Genomic DNA, 15,204 nt, shown 5'->3' with positions numbered 1-15,204 from the left:
TTTTCCCAAGAAAGCCTGTTCATATTTGACTTTTGTGACCTCTCCATCATGTTATTTGCAACTATTCCATTTTCCTTGGAAATATTATTTTCTTTTAAATTTTAAAGAATGTTAAAAGAAATGCTCATAATAAAAATAAAATAAAAAAATACAAAAAAGTATTTATAAAAAACACACACCAAGAAGTTCTTGTCCCATCTCTCCCCACCCCAGTTCCATTCCCTACTTGTAACTGCTTTTTGTTTTTAATTCTTCGAGTGGTTATTATTGTATTTCTAATAATGCCCTTATATCTTTAGTTTTTGAGTTGTTAGTTTTATATATGTGTGTTGACTTTTATGATAGCCAAAGACTACGTCTTCACACCCACTGGTATTTCTCATCTCCCTTCCCAATTTTTGACAGTTACATGATTGATTTACTCTGTTAGTTTCTTTTATAAGTTAACATAATGTGCACAAATCTCCATTTTTTTTTGTTATGTAAACTTTGGCAGTATCTCTTCACTCATCTTTCTGTGAGGGAAAGGTGTTGGGGTTCCTCTTCCACTTCTTCTCTTACAGTTTGTCAGTTATATTTTAAGTTACGTTTTGCATCTCCAGTGTTTATAATGAATACATGTATACATGCAGTTGTATAACGTTTTGTAACCATAACTGAGTCTTCTGCTCAGTGGGTTGATTTTAAAAGCTGAAAACAATCAACATTTACATGATGATTTCTAGGTAAATATTGCTCAACACTGGGCTAACTCATGTGCTGTGGTTTCATTTCCTTTCTAGGCCTCTGAGGTCACCACCTTTAAGCCATTTACAGGGGACTGAACTTTCCCTTAGCATTGCAATGTAACAGATCTTTCTAATTCTCCTCTAATTGTACAAAATTATCATAGGTTTTGTTTGTTTTAGTTCTATAATAACTAAATAACATCTCTATGTGTGTGTGTGTGTGTGTGTGTGTGTGTGTGTATTAGAATTTAAGGTTGTATTTTTTCCTTTTGGTTGGGACAAGAAAATTAAGTATTTTCTACTATAACCTGTCTTTCTAATTTTTCTATTGCCTGTTTGTAATGTATATTTCTTATTGAAGCTCCATCAAACTTTTATTTTGGACTGGTTTTAAATTTGGTTCCTGCTTTCTCATACAGTCTTTGTTTTTTTCTGGAGTTTCTGATTGCCTTGTTCTATTTAAACCACTATATCGTTATCATAGTTCCACAGATATTTCCAGACTCTCATGGAGGAGTCCTGAGTCATGCTGTTAAGCTGTTGGCTATCATCATTATTCAAAAGAAGGTATATATTTAAGATGTTGTTCACCAATCTTTCCTTATGCATATTCTTACTAGCCAGTTTTGTTTGCTCTTTTTTCTCCATTGAATATTCATAAACAATTCCAGATTATTTTATAATTGTCATATTTTTAATGGCCACTCAAATATTCCATTGTGTGGAATACTATTTTTAAAATTTGAGTATGGATTGTCGATTATCTGCTCTTATAAATAACACTGTTATGAACATTTTACTGCACAAGGTCTTTTACATTAATTTATTTTATGAGTGCTTACTAGGGAAAGAAAATGGGAAAACCTGTGTTATCTTCTTTGAAGATATATTCCAATGACTGTGCTTGGATTGCCTGACATTTTTTATTAATTATTTTTTTTTTTGGAAAGGAGCAGTAGGAAACAGGAGAACCCACACCTTGAGTTTTCTTGGCAGCTTTAGGAAGTGATAGTGTGACTTACTGCAAACTTGGTACTGTCTAGAAATCCATTGAGTATCCCTCTTGTTAAGTGAGCCTCTGGGGTCAGCCGAAGCTCTGAAACTTATGCTCACCCCGAAATTTTATGTAGTAAATTTTTTTTGCCAATTATTTTTGACATGATCACTTCCAACTGGATCACCTCTCTTGTTCACTGGATTTGTCTCTCAGGGATTGTTGAAAAAATCAGAATTATTCTAAAATTATTAAAGAGGTATTCCCATTAAGAATATCCTGTAAGATCTACAACTAATTCTACACATAATTTATAAGGCAGGGGTTTGAGCGATGGAAGGATTATTAGAACAAAAGGATCACTGTGAAAAAATCCACCGAAGTGGGAAGTCTACATTTTGATATAATGAAAACACTGTCCTATTGTCACCTTATATAGCATTGCATTACTATAAAACTTCATCAGTCTGGCAACATTTACTCTATGCTCTTTACAAAGTCTGTGTGACATGATTGCATAAATGGGGCCCTTGTCTCTGAAAAGCGTTGCAATTCATTGATGGACACTAATCCCATGCTAAAGGATATAGACCCATCTGCACTATGGGAAAATTATGAGCTTTATGATTCACAGTCTAATTATTTTGGATAGTGGTTGATAATATTGTATTGAAGGTGATGATGAGACACATAGACACAGCTTATTGCAACTTGGAGAGACTCTGGTCCAACAGCCCCATTTTTTACTCTGAGAAAAAGGTGACCTGGTGGGGAGAAGGATTCACTCAAGGTCACATTAGTAGTTAGTGGGAGAGCCAAGTCTAGACTCCATAACTCCTCGCTTCTAGTCCATTGCTCTTTTCTTATTTCATCCCTTATAATTTAAAACATTTGCAAATTTATTTCTAGTGTGTAAATTGTACTTCATTGAACTTGCAGAAATTTTCTGTAATATAGAATGATACAGAATATTTAGTAATGGGGAGAATATATTAGCCTGGAATGGAATCAGAAATAATTTAAGTTCTGAGACATAAGGCAAGCCAGTGCCCTTTCTTAGGATATAATTGGAACCATGCTGCTGTTTCTGATCTTTGGGGGATATGTGGGAGTTTGTTTTTGGCTAAGACATTGCCAGTCTCTAGAACACAGATTCCATATCTATCAAAACAGAAAGCTGGGTGTGATGAACTGGGCTTTGTAGACTGTTCAGAACTGAACTCGGTGAGTTCATGATTTTAGGTTATGTCCCATGTTTAAGATGACTTGGAAAAAAAAAAAGGAAGGCCTTGCTGAGTCACTACCTGCGTCACCTGCTTTGTTCTTGCTGGGAAGTAGGGCAAAGCTGGGCAGACATGAAAATGTGGTTGACTTCAGGTGGGCGCTCTGCATGAGTCCCAGTTGTAGACACCTGTCTCGGAAGGGGTCTGTGGGAGGGTTGACAGTCAGAGAAGGAGAAGGGCATATTTGTGGTCCCAAGTGCTGCAGGCAAGGAGAGGTGATTGATAGGAGAAGAAGCCATTTGGGGGTGGGTGGCTGGTGAAGGAAACACAGCTGGGAACTGGTAGAAAAAGGAACAAGCAGGCATTTATTGGCTGCTTATTTTGTATGGACAAGTATTATTTTTTTAATTTCTCCAAAACACATTAAAAATAGCTATTATTATTTGGATTTTAAGAATGAATAAATTAATTAGAGAGGGTTAGTTATTTTGTCCATGGGTAGGCTCCTGGTAGCTAAGGATGGAAGGAGTCATTGTTGGGTCTGACTCCAAATCCCCTTTCCTTTTCAAAGTTAATTATGTGTGCTGTGTTCTGGGTGCTGGGGATGTGGAGATGAAGGAGACAGGTAAAGTCAGGACCTCATATTGCTCGCAGTCTACGAAGGAGCGAGACAGAGAACAAAGTAAACAAACCCACACTCTCAGAGGGTGGAAAGTGCTACCCTGGAGAAGACAGCAGCATCAGGGAATAGCGAGTGACAGGGTTACATGGTGGGTTTTACATCCTAGTCCATATGCTGGTGTGTAAATGAGGTGAGCTGACTCGAGGACACCAGATTCTTGAGGCTAGAATTTAGGCCTGGCTGTGATGTAAACCAACTGTGCTACTGGGAGTAGTCACCTCCCCATCATTAATATCCAGGAAAGTAAACGCTATCCTTCCCACTTCACTGGATGGGGAGGGAAGAGGGAGTGAATCATTTGGGTGTGCAGCTGTTTTTAAAGCCTCAGTAGGTTATAAAAATACAAGAAGTTTTTTTTTTTTTACTTTAACAGCTTTGGTTAACTTTTAAAAGGAGAAGTTTTTATATTTAACTACGGCATTTTGTGTGTTTTGAGGAAACATCTTCCTATATTCCTAGACCACAATGAGAACCTCCTGTGTGCCCCCCGCTCCCCCTTCCATAACAATCTCTGGAGAATTTGGATTGCACTTGTCAGCACTGAGAAAACATTGGGTGTGTGGAGCAAAGGGCTCGTCTCTAGGTCCTGTCATTGGAAGGGGGTGAGGATGGACTAGGGTCAGAAAGATGGATTGAGTAGCCAGGGGAGGTGGGAGTCAAACTAGGTTTGACTTTACATTTGCACACAGTGGGGCTGTTGGTCAGCAAATACTTATTGAAGGCCTATTATATGCCAGGTCATGGCTGAGAAGGGAGAAGGATAGGAGACATTGTGAATCAATTCAGCATTTGCCGTGAGCTTGCCCTGGGTGGAGGGACTGGGATGCTGAGAAGCTGTGTGCCCTCAAAGAGCATCCTATCCAGTAATGAATATCTGTCCTGTTCCAAAAAGTATGCATATCAATTATTCATGTAGACAGAGGTGATATTTAAATGTGTATAATACCCTGTACTGAAGGGACACCAGCTTTGCCAGGGAGAACCTTTTCATTGTTGGATTGTGGGGAAGTTCAGGGGGTCCTAATGGAGGAGCTTGGAAAATTGTGGTGGTGTGAAGACACTTGGGGCCTTGGGAGAGAAGCTGTTTACCAAAGGTCAAAGGCATATTTAAGTATTTTAGCAATCCCTGTTTCATACCTCTCTGTACTGGTATATATGAACCTTGCATGTGGTTTTTCATTTATCTTTCAGTGTTCTTAGTGTAATAACTGATGTGCACATAAGGCACAGAGGAGGGAATGATTGGAAAGGCATCATGGGGTCAGTGCTGCTTGAGTGGGGTTTTGTAAGATGAATAGGAGTTTGGTAAAGCACTTTCTGGAAAAAAAGGGAGAACCTGGCCAAGAGCATTAATATGTGAAATATCAGAGAATTTGACTTGGTTGGGTGAAGGGATTTTTGTGTTCAGGGGACTGTAAGCACAATGGTACCATTGAAAGAGCAGGGGAGAAAGGGAGATCACATCCATATTACCCATCCCACAAGGGAAGGGAAAAGATCCCGAGTGGGGCAAGCAGGCAACTTTTACTTTTATTTATATAACTGCAATGTGCCAGGTGTTAGGCAGTTTGTTAGTATTGTCTCTAATCTCCCAGTAACCCCTGAGGTAGGGAGTTGTATTCTTCCCTCTCCCTGCAGGTGAAGAAATCAGAGCTCAGGATGTGACTTGCACAGTGTCACACAATGGCGGGGACAGGATTTGATCTCGGGTTTGTCTGACTGCAAGGCCTAAACATTCCATATCTATACTATGTCCCCTCTATATCCCATGAATTTAGTTACAACCATGAGGAGCAGGGTGCTTTCTTTGCACAGCAGTGCAGCTTGTAACAAAAACAGGAGGCATCAGTATCCTTTTCTGCAAAATGGGGACCAGAGTCCTTGCTCCACGTGTTGGCAGGACTCAGGAAGCTTCAGTGCCTTCCAGGCCCTTCAGCAAGGCTATACGTGGGGAGGTGGCTGCTTCAGTCTGTCTGTTCTGAGCCTTTGACTTGACTTTCAGTCTTGTGAGACCATCCTGGTGGTGACAGAGAATGTGCTGATCACATGGATGCTGGGTATTTCTGGTTTGTGACAGGACTTTCTCAGAGTAAGTCAATACCATGGTTCCCATTGTGATTTGGCTTCTCATGTAACTTGACTTTAGGGAGAGACTGTGTCAGTCATGCCGAAGACAGAGTGTCTGTCTGTATGCCCTTCCTATTTCTTACTGGACGTGAATGTTTGTGTTTTGGTTCTCCTCCCCCAACAATAAACACAGGGAAGACAAACAAAATCAAGTGAGAGGCAGTGTAGCATGGCAGTCAAGAGCACAGAGCCAGATTGCCTAGATTCAATTCCCGGCTCTGCCACTGTCTTGCTCTGTGTTTATTTGTGCCTCAGTTTCCTCATCAGTAAAATGGGGATAATGATAAATGTACCTATTTCATAAGCACTGTTGGAAAGGTTAAATTAATTAATATTTGTAAAGTGCTTAGAAAATTGCTGAGCATATAACAAGTGCCCTATGAGTGTTTGCTAAATAGCAGCAGCAACATTTTCTACACTGGCCCTGCCTTCTGCTGCCATTTAAGATATTACATACTGTCATATGTTAGAGCATTCTGGTTTTCTTCAAGACCTAGCCAGTGGAGGCACAGTCTGACTTCTGCTGTGTGTGGTGAGGCACTGAGGGGTGACATGTTCACATGCTTGGTCTGGTGGAGACTGGTCGTGATGCCTACTTTGACACATGAACTTCACTCTGGAAAATATGCTGCTCAGGAATACCTAGTGCAGCAATAACTTATCTTTTGCTAGAAGAACAGAGATGACCCGGCCAGCATGATTAAGTGTTTGAGTATTGACTTGTGAACCAGGAGGTCATGGTTTGATTCCTGGTCAGGGCACATGCCTGGGTTGTGGGTTCTATCCTCAGTGGGGGGCATGCAGGAAGCAGCCAATCAATGATTCTCTTTTATCATTGATGTTTCTCTCTCTCTCTCTCTCTCTCTCTCTCTCTCTCTCTCTCTCTCTCTCTCTCTCTTCATCTCTGAAAAACAAACAAACAAACAACCTCCACAGAGTTTGGAGTAAAGAAAATTTGCAGCTGAGTTTATCTATTTTTAAATTTCTTCCTGGTATTGTAGCCTGCAGCCTGTGTATCCATAGTTTTATCTGGTTGGGTCAGTAGGTGGGTACTTTTTAATTTGGTTTTAATTTGGCTCACATAAAAAGAAACAACCAAAGATTTGGTTTCTGACCAACAGGGTTTAAAGCTCTGCTGTACCCTCATGTATCATATCCCCGTGGGCAAGGATGCTGGCCACCAATCTCTGGGCATCCACATACTCTTTGTTTCTTCCCTGCCAAAATTGGGGTGCTGTATGGTGATATGAGCTCATTTATCTCTGGTATGTTAGCTGCAGTTTTGAAAGAGGCTAAAAATCAGATATATTTTTAGTGACTCTGATCAGCAAAAGAAACAAATTGATCATCTTAATTTTTTCTCTCCACTTGGCAATTGTGCCCCTAGGAATTCTTATTTCAGTTTCACACCTTCCTAATCCCCAAAATATTTCTGTGTATCCTGCTCAAAAAGTGGAATGAAACTAAATAATCATTACCATTGTGTGGAGTGGGGAAGATTTTAATTTATTAAAAAAATTTAAAAATATGTTCTTATTGATTTCAGAGAGGGAGGGAAAGGGAGAGGGGAATAGAAACATCAATGATGACAGAGAATCATTGATTTGGCTGCCTCCTGCATGCCCCTACTAGGGATGGAGTCTGCAACCCGGGCATGTGTCCTGACCGGGAATCGAACCGTGACCTCCTGGGTCATAGGTCAAGAATTTCCTCACCCATAGTAAAATCCATTCTTTGTAGCTTCCATGACATATTCTTCCCTTATTGAAACATTGCTCCTTTCCCAATCTTATCAGGATAGTTCTCAGGTGCCTTTCAATACTTTTTTCTCTGACATCACCTCTGCTTAGAATACACCTCTGACCCCTAAAACTCCCCTCTCATGTTCAGCTATTTATTGAAGTTGGTTCTATTTCCCGAGGGCAACAGTCATCCCTTCCATTTCTGTATCCTCAAGTCCAAAATAGGTGTGCAAGAGATATTTGTTGAGCAAATAAATGACAAATAATAAGGGGTATAGATAAGGCATTTTGGAATTTGGGGTGGAAATTCTAGCTAGGTAGGGATGGTAGGTAGCTCCAGGAGAAATGGCATTTGAGCTCCCCTTTAAATCTGGTTCTAAGGATGTGGAGAAGAGCCTGGTGGTCATCACCAGTGGGCTAGCTCTACAGGACACAGAGTACTATCATCCCCAGAGTAAAATAAGGAGGGAAAGCTCAGGAGTCCATTGTGCTGGTGCCTGTCTGTGGTCTTGAGCTGGGTTATCTAATGCAGGGAAGCCTGCTTCCCCCGTACACAGCTGTCATGGCAGCAGGCTCCCCATCCTTTCTGATGAATGGTCCTGGAGGAAAGGAATTCAGAATGTTGCTTGTATTTTCATCTTTACTTCTCCTTTGGAGCTGCCTTTCTGAATAGCAGAGAGGTGACCTCAGCAGCCAGAGACAGAAAGGAGCAAAATGAGTCATCTCAGGCCCTAATGAGGTTCATGAGGGACCCTTCCTGGGACTGAGGTCAGATGAGGTTATGCTGTGCCCAGAGTGAGTTTTGCCTGGGGCTCCAGGCGGGACTGGAGCAGAGCTGAGCTAATTTTACCCACAGGAGCTGACTGTGCTGAAGGGCAGGGCTTATGACATTGGCCTTATCATCCTGTGATGCCCAGAGAGCTCCCAAGGTACAGCCCCATTCTGTCTGGGCTGTTTTTCTCCTCCAGTTTAATATATTTTTCCATTAGGTGTGCATATCAGCAGGCAGGATGCTGAAGAGCAAAGAGCTTCGGGTTTTGTGGAAGGCAGGCAATGGAGCTGGATTTGGATCCTGTCTCCACCCCTTGCTTACGAGGCAGCTGACCTTGGGCAAGTTATATAAATTCTCCGAGTCTCAGTTTCCTCATTTGTAAAATAGTGCATATGCCTGTGCCCTAAGATTGCTCCTTGGTTTACACACTAGGTGACACTTAGCAAGCACTCACTCTGTGCCAGTCACTGCTGTGGCTGCTTTATTCATGATGATTAATCTAATCTTTTAAACAAACCTATGAAGAAGGTACGATCACTAACACTGTTTTACAAACAAGGAAATAAGGACAGGAGCAGGCATTTCTGGAGGCTGACTCTGTGGGGCTGCGCAGAGCAGATGTGCTAGGTGTGCAGCTGGCATGCTTTTGAGGTACTGAAGTGTTCAGGGGCAAATCTGGAAAAGAAAGAGGTCAAGCAAGAAATTCTCAGGAAAGAGCTAGTATTTGCACTATACCCAGGTTTTCTGTTACATGCTTTCGAATTTATGTTGACCACAAGCTAGTTTGTGTAGTTCTGATTAGCTTACGACATGTACCACTAGTCCCTTATGGTCGCTTAGGTTTGTGTGGCCCATTATTGTAAAGTGAAATACTTTCCCTTCACAGAGGCATGGGAGGGTCCTAGGTATAGACGGATGTAGGTTTTTACTTGAGGAGATCAATCAGTGGAGGAATGGATGATCAGTTAATTGATCTATTGTCTTTTATTTTCTCTCTTCCATCTATCAGGATTAAGTGCAGGAAAGACGTCTCACACAATTTAAGTGGAAATGCATTAAATCAGGGGGAAAAAATACCAACAACATTGTTGGGAGGGATGGAGCCCTGGGAGCCAGGAGGCTACATCTGGAACTATTGAGTTGAAGAATTTGTTCTGAAGCCACAATCAGGGATAAAGACATTAGGAAGCCACTGTGGAGGCCTCTCAAACTTTTTCTCAGCATCCTCAGAGTTGGTGGCGGAACACTGTATTGTCCAGTAGAGCGGCCTTTTTAACTCTTAGGGTTCCACAAAGTTGGTTGCCACTAGGAATAGCAGCAGGGTGAATTAGCTCCACATTCACCTTCTAAGTCTCACTTGAGTACATCTAATTGCTGGAATCTGATTTACTAGTTTCGAGGGAGCATGGGAAATGTAGTTTTTAGCAGTCTACTTCTGCCATGCAGTAGGGCACTTTAGAGGGGGGAAGGAGCTCTCATTGAGCCAATTGAGAGAATGTGTCCAAAATTACTCCAAAATACTTAATATGCACCATTAATTATAGTACTTTAATATTATCTATCTCTCTATATAAATATATATAAAAGGCTAAGTGACTGACTGTATGTTTGCCTATCCGTCCGACTGACCAGCCAGTACATATGACGTGCGCTGGCAATTAAAAAATAAACATTGACTCGTGCATGCATGATACATATAAAACTCTCGCTGGCGCCAATCACATATGTGTGTTTCGATCGTGAATTTGGTTGACACTTCTATTACAGAGAAAGGGCGAATAGCGATATTAAAATATTTCTTCTAATTTCTTGTGAATGTGCACGAGTCTGTGCACTGGGCCATTAGTTAGGTATGATAGTCTACTTAATATTTTTTTTATTTACATAAAATACATAACATTAATATACTCAGTATCCTGAAAAGGCAGGCCATTTATCCAAATTCTGTTTTTGATGTTTTTAAAAAATGTATTTTTTATTGTTGATAGTATTATAGATATCTCCTACTCTCTCGTTCCCCACCGCCCCCCTCCCCCTCTTTATTTTTTAAGTTTTGACAACAATGGTTGACTTGTAGTTTTTTAGTTCAGTTTAATCTTCTATAGGGAGTTATGCCTTGGACAGTTGTTCTGTTTATATAATTTGGTCACAAATGTTTCTTAAATGCTTACTGTAAGCCTGACTCGGGTCTAGATTTGGCACTTTGGGCAAAGGTCAGTCATGGGTTCTTCCACTGGGAGCCCTCACTGGAGAAGGGAATAAGTCAAGTTCATCGTAAGAATAGTACAATGAAGGTCATGATTGGTGTCCTAGACAGCAGGCTAAGCAAATTCAGAGAAGGGAGATTATTCTGACTGGACTGAGAAGCAAGGGAGGTTTCATGCTGAGTGACAGTGGTCAGGTAATTCACCATTGGAGGCAGTAACATCTCTTTAACAGGTATTTACAAATGTGGTGGAGTGTGTTTTTTGTTTTTGTCTCAATGCTGGAGGCCAGACCACCATTGCCATGCAGTGCTCAGGGCCAGAGATGCTAGACATCCTGTAACACATGAGACAATGCAGAAATAACTGTCTTTCTTCAAAGAGCAATTTTGTTCCTGTTGAGAACTGCCAATGGCCTGGAAGGATGTATAGGATATCTATCTGGGATCTCAGGATGGGGAGGGGAAGTAGGTCAAGTACGAGAACATGGGAGTTAAGAGTTCAGTCTGAATACGCAGAGGATGTATGCTGAGTGGCAGTGGGAAGGAGTTTATAGTGGAACAGACTCTGTGTTATTCAGAAACTTGAGATATTAGATTAAGCACTTGGACTTACTGTGTTGCCACTGGGAAGCCACTTTAAGATATTGGTACAGGGTCCTTGGAAGCAGAAACCCAGCCTTATCTTCTCGCTGTGCGTCAGTGAACTTCGGGTGCTTTCTGAATGAATGAATGAATGCCCCAAGCAAGTTGTTTACAGCAAGTGGACTAGTTGGTACCTGAGTTTTGCCAGGTGGGAATCCTGTGGTCCTGGGATAACCTAGCAGTCAACATTTAGACTTAAGGAGAATTCCAGGAGAGGGCGTGGCAGCCTGCTATGCAGATACTGTCTCCACATCCAAATGAAAGTGCTGTGGTCAGGCAGCAGTCCTAGTTGCCTTCACTGTAAAGAGAGAAGCTACTGTCTCAAGGATCTTGAAGAAAAGAGGGTTTCTTTTATTGTCCTCCCTCGTGGAGCCCACAGGCCACAAGGCATGTCAGGTGCATACTGTCCCATCCGCATTAATGCCCTTGCCTCATAAGCTTATTAAAAATTGCCAATCAAACCAGCAATTTGCTGACAAGGTTCATGTGTTGTGACCGTGACTGCAGTTATTCTGAGGGAGCAGCTTGCTGTTCTGCATGGTGATGCTATCACACGGCAGTGTCCCCTGTGTCAGCCTGTAGAGTCTTGGTGGCTTTTTGGCATTGGGGTCAGTGCCTCGTCCTTCTGATGGGATGGGCTTTGGAGGTTGGGAAGGAAAGCTTGGGTTGGAACTGACCAAACACAAATGCAAGCATTTCCTTGTTAGTTCCTCTCTAAGGTTTCATTTCTGAAATCTTTCAGGAGAGAGAAAGAGGTGTGTACGTTTGTGGGATCGCCCCAGAGTCCTCATTGTATGTCTCAGAGAAGGACAGTGACTTGCCCAGGGCACCTCTTACGGCAGGTTTTCAGGGCACTCTGCTGCTGATGAAGTGTGTCATGTGGACTGGGCTGCTGGCTCAGCTTCTTACTCTGCCATGAACCCTCAGGTTTCTCATCTGTAGAATGGCTGTCTTGGTCAGATGTGGCAGTCAGCATTCCAAAAGGTGGGACAATGAAAGCTTTGTTGACTACAAAGAAATACAGAAATATTTCCTTTTATTCCTGATGTTCACTTTTATGGACCAGTAATCATTGGGGCCATCTTTAGAAAAGGATTGGAGCACTGAAGACACTGCTGAGTTCACCCCAATCACAGAACCCTTCTGAAGAGTCCACTTCCCCACTGCACAGTGAGGAGATTTTGTGCTCAGATTTGGAGGTACAGCCCTGAGGGAAAACATGGTCAAACCTTGGAGTTGTGAGGAGTTGGGGATATATTCTTGCCTGAAGCCAGGGACTCATGTAGCAATATGATGGGAGAGTTCGCTGGGAAAGACGGGTTGGGGCCCCTCCTGGAGCCCCTGAGTGCTGGCTCGAACACAGCTGCACATTATTTTTTGTGCAGTTCAGAACACTGGTGAGAAGTCAGCTGGGAAAGCTGTGATGAAATGGGGTCAACCTTGCAGCACCTTCAGGATGTGCAGGGAGCCTGAGGTAAAAGTCAGGCAAGAAACAAGGAATCTTGCAGTTGGAGCAAAGGCCTCAAAATAGGGTGATTCCCAAGTTTTTGGCACATCCTAAGTGTTTTTTGTTTGTTTTTTTGCAATGGTTCAACTTTTTACTTAAGGTTATAATAAAAATGATAATATTTTATATAAGTATAGAGCTGGGAAGTTTTCAAACCCATCAACTCCTTGGTTTTGCTCATCATCACGGGGAGATGGAAGATAGGGTTCTTACCGCTATTTCACAAATAGAGAAATCAAGACTTAGAGAACAGGTGGAATTTCTCAGGCTGCTTGGTTGGTCGATGTGGAAGCTGGGAGGATGTCACATCTAATACTCTCTCCAGTGCCAATTATCTGGATCAGTGGTTTTCTCAAACTCACTTTCTGTACCTCTATACCCGCTTGACTGTGTTGGCTGACATTCTTGGAAGCCCAGATGGCCATGAATCTCAAAGGTCCTAGAGACAAGCTGTAAGATTTTAAAGATGAGCTCTAGGTAATTTGGGACACAAAAGGTGTTCGTCCTTCTGGCTCTTTATAGCTATCTAGGTTTGTTCAAGTTGAAAATGTCCATGAGAGCACGGAAGGAACAAGATGGGCCTCTGTCACTTATTGAGCATCTCCTTTGCCATGGACACAGTGCTGCATACTTTTCCATCTGTGGACTTAGATACATTTATAGATGGGGCGATTATAGCACAGTATTTACTGTAATATTCTCCTAAGCAGCTTGTGTATATACATATTCAATAAGTTAATTCTCATAAAAACCTAATTTGGTTGATAGCATTATTATTTCCCATTTTATAGACAAGAAAAACTGAGGTTTAGCGAGATTTAAATAACTCGCTTGCGAGAACACAGGTCCTAAATAGACTATAATCCAAGATTTCTAGTTTGAGAATTCTTTCTTCCCTGTTACACTACAGATTGCCCATTTCACTGATAAAAATGCAGAGCTGCTTATTCCAGAGGTATGTCTCAGACCTTGGAGGTTATAGGAATCAGAGCCAGAATGTGCTATGAAGACCTCAGAAGGCTGGAGGTTTTCAAGCTCTGCTCCTCAAGCCTGGGAGACTCCAGGAGTGGCTTTGGGGTTGGGCTGGGTGATGGGTGTGGGAGATGACAAATGATGAGAGAATAGCAGGGAAGGGGACTTCTGGAGCCCAGGCTGAGACTGTTATTTACAAGGTGAGCATTTGCAAAACATATCATTGAAAAAAACCAAAAAAGGCTCTGTTGTTAGGGAAAGGAAAGTTTGAAACTCATTGTTCTAGCCTAGTTCGTCTTTTTACTGCAATGAAAGTGGCTTGGTAAAAGTCATAGTTGCCAGGGGTCCCAGAACGTTTCCCCTTTTTCAAGGAGATGTGCTTTTTGTGCACTTCACTCTGAGGCCTCGGGAGCACCTGGCTGCAGGTTCAAGGGTCAGGCGGCTTCTGAGAAGCTTCCGTCAGAAGCTTCAGGTTACCCCATGTGCACGATACTTGACCTGTATCTTTCAGCTTGGCTATGTCTCCCTTTTGGACCTTGGGAACCTCACAGAGATTAGTTTCCTGGCCCACCCTGCAAACACATTGTCTAACTGAATACCTGTGATTATTGAGTGTTTACTGTGTACACAGTGCCGGGAACACAGGCAGGGTTTCTGATGTCACGGGTCTGGTGAGGAGGCAGAAAGAAATAAGGACTTTTGTCAAATGTTGTTTTGAACATGGTTATGTTTGTTATATATGATCATCATGTGTGATAGTTACACGAGGATGTTATCATCTCCAATAAATGGAATATAGAGAGAGGCTGGACAATGGGAAAGGTTAGGAGTTGCTTGCCCTGTGAGTTAGTTAATTCTGGCCTTTCCACGTACTCTCTCTGGAACTGGCCAGTTTACTTTTCCTTTAAGTCTTCCTTTCTCATCTGTAATGTGTAAATGAGACTGATCAGCTCACTGGGTTGTTGATGGGATTAAATGGCATAATGTATGCAACCTGCTTAGTACAATGCTCAGCCCAGAATAAACACTCATTCAATTTTAGTGGTTATTGTTATTATTAGTATTTGGCAGTGAGGACCCAAAGGTACTATTTTTTACACCCATCAATGGTGTAATTGGAATTTTGCGTCTCAAATAAAACCACTCTACTTTTAGAAATACACTCTAATAGTGTTAAAAACAAAACAAAACAACAGACTGTAACACCTTGGCCCGCAACAATTATGGTATGGGCTTCAGTTGACCTTTCTGAGTTATCTCTGTTTGCACCCGACTGTCCACCTCTGCCACTAGTGCTCACACATCTGTGTCACAAATTAATTTAGTCAGTGCTTCTCTCCAGTGTTGAGCACAGAAAACAGATGACAAAATGCAAAGCAGAAAACAATCATCATTGAGCTGTGTGTTCAACTGCCTTGGGAATGGCTTTCTGGGGAAAATCCGGCCCCTCCATAATGACATTGATGACTTGGATCTTTGCAGAAATTGAAGAGAATCCTGATGACTAGCGTGTTGGGAGAGGACTGAAGGAAGCCAGACCAGTTGCTGCACTCTAGATCTTCTCGGGTGCCCTCTGGCTCCCAGGTGACCTGCAGCAGGACCTCTGGTA

The 15,204-nt window shown here is 42.0% G+C and overlaps 1 protein-coding gene across 5 annotated transcripts in view; it reads left to right on the top strand.

The window, feature by feature from the left end:
- Positions 1 to 15,204, top strand: part of LOC118675946 (LIM domain containing preferred translocation partner in lipoma) — a 665,496-nt gene that overhangs the window by 43,503 nt on the left and 606,789 nt on the right. For 4 of the 5 annotated variants that reach the window (XM_036348974.1, XM_036348968.1, XM_036348971.1 and 1 more), the window contains exon 2: positions 15,078 to 15,201. The gene's annotated coding sequence lies outside the window, so the exon portion shown is untranslated. Of the gene's footprint in view, positions 1 to 1,151; positions 1,296 to 15,077; positions 15,202 to 15,204 lie in introns of those variants that run through there. The other variant, XM_036348970.1, reaches the window with a different exon arrangement.

Source organism: Myotis myotis, unplaced genomic scaffold, assembly GCF_014108235.1.
Source record: "Myotis myotis isolate mMyoMyo1 unplaced genomic scaffold, mMyoMyo1.p scaffold_m19_p_2, whole genome shotgun sequence".
Classification (NCBI taxonomy): domain Eukaryota; kingdom Metazoa; phylum Chordata; class Mammalia; order Chiroptera; family Vespertilionidae; genus Myotis; species Myotis myotis.
This window is presented reverse-complemented; position numbering and strand designations above follow the sequence as displayed.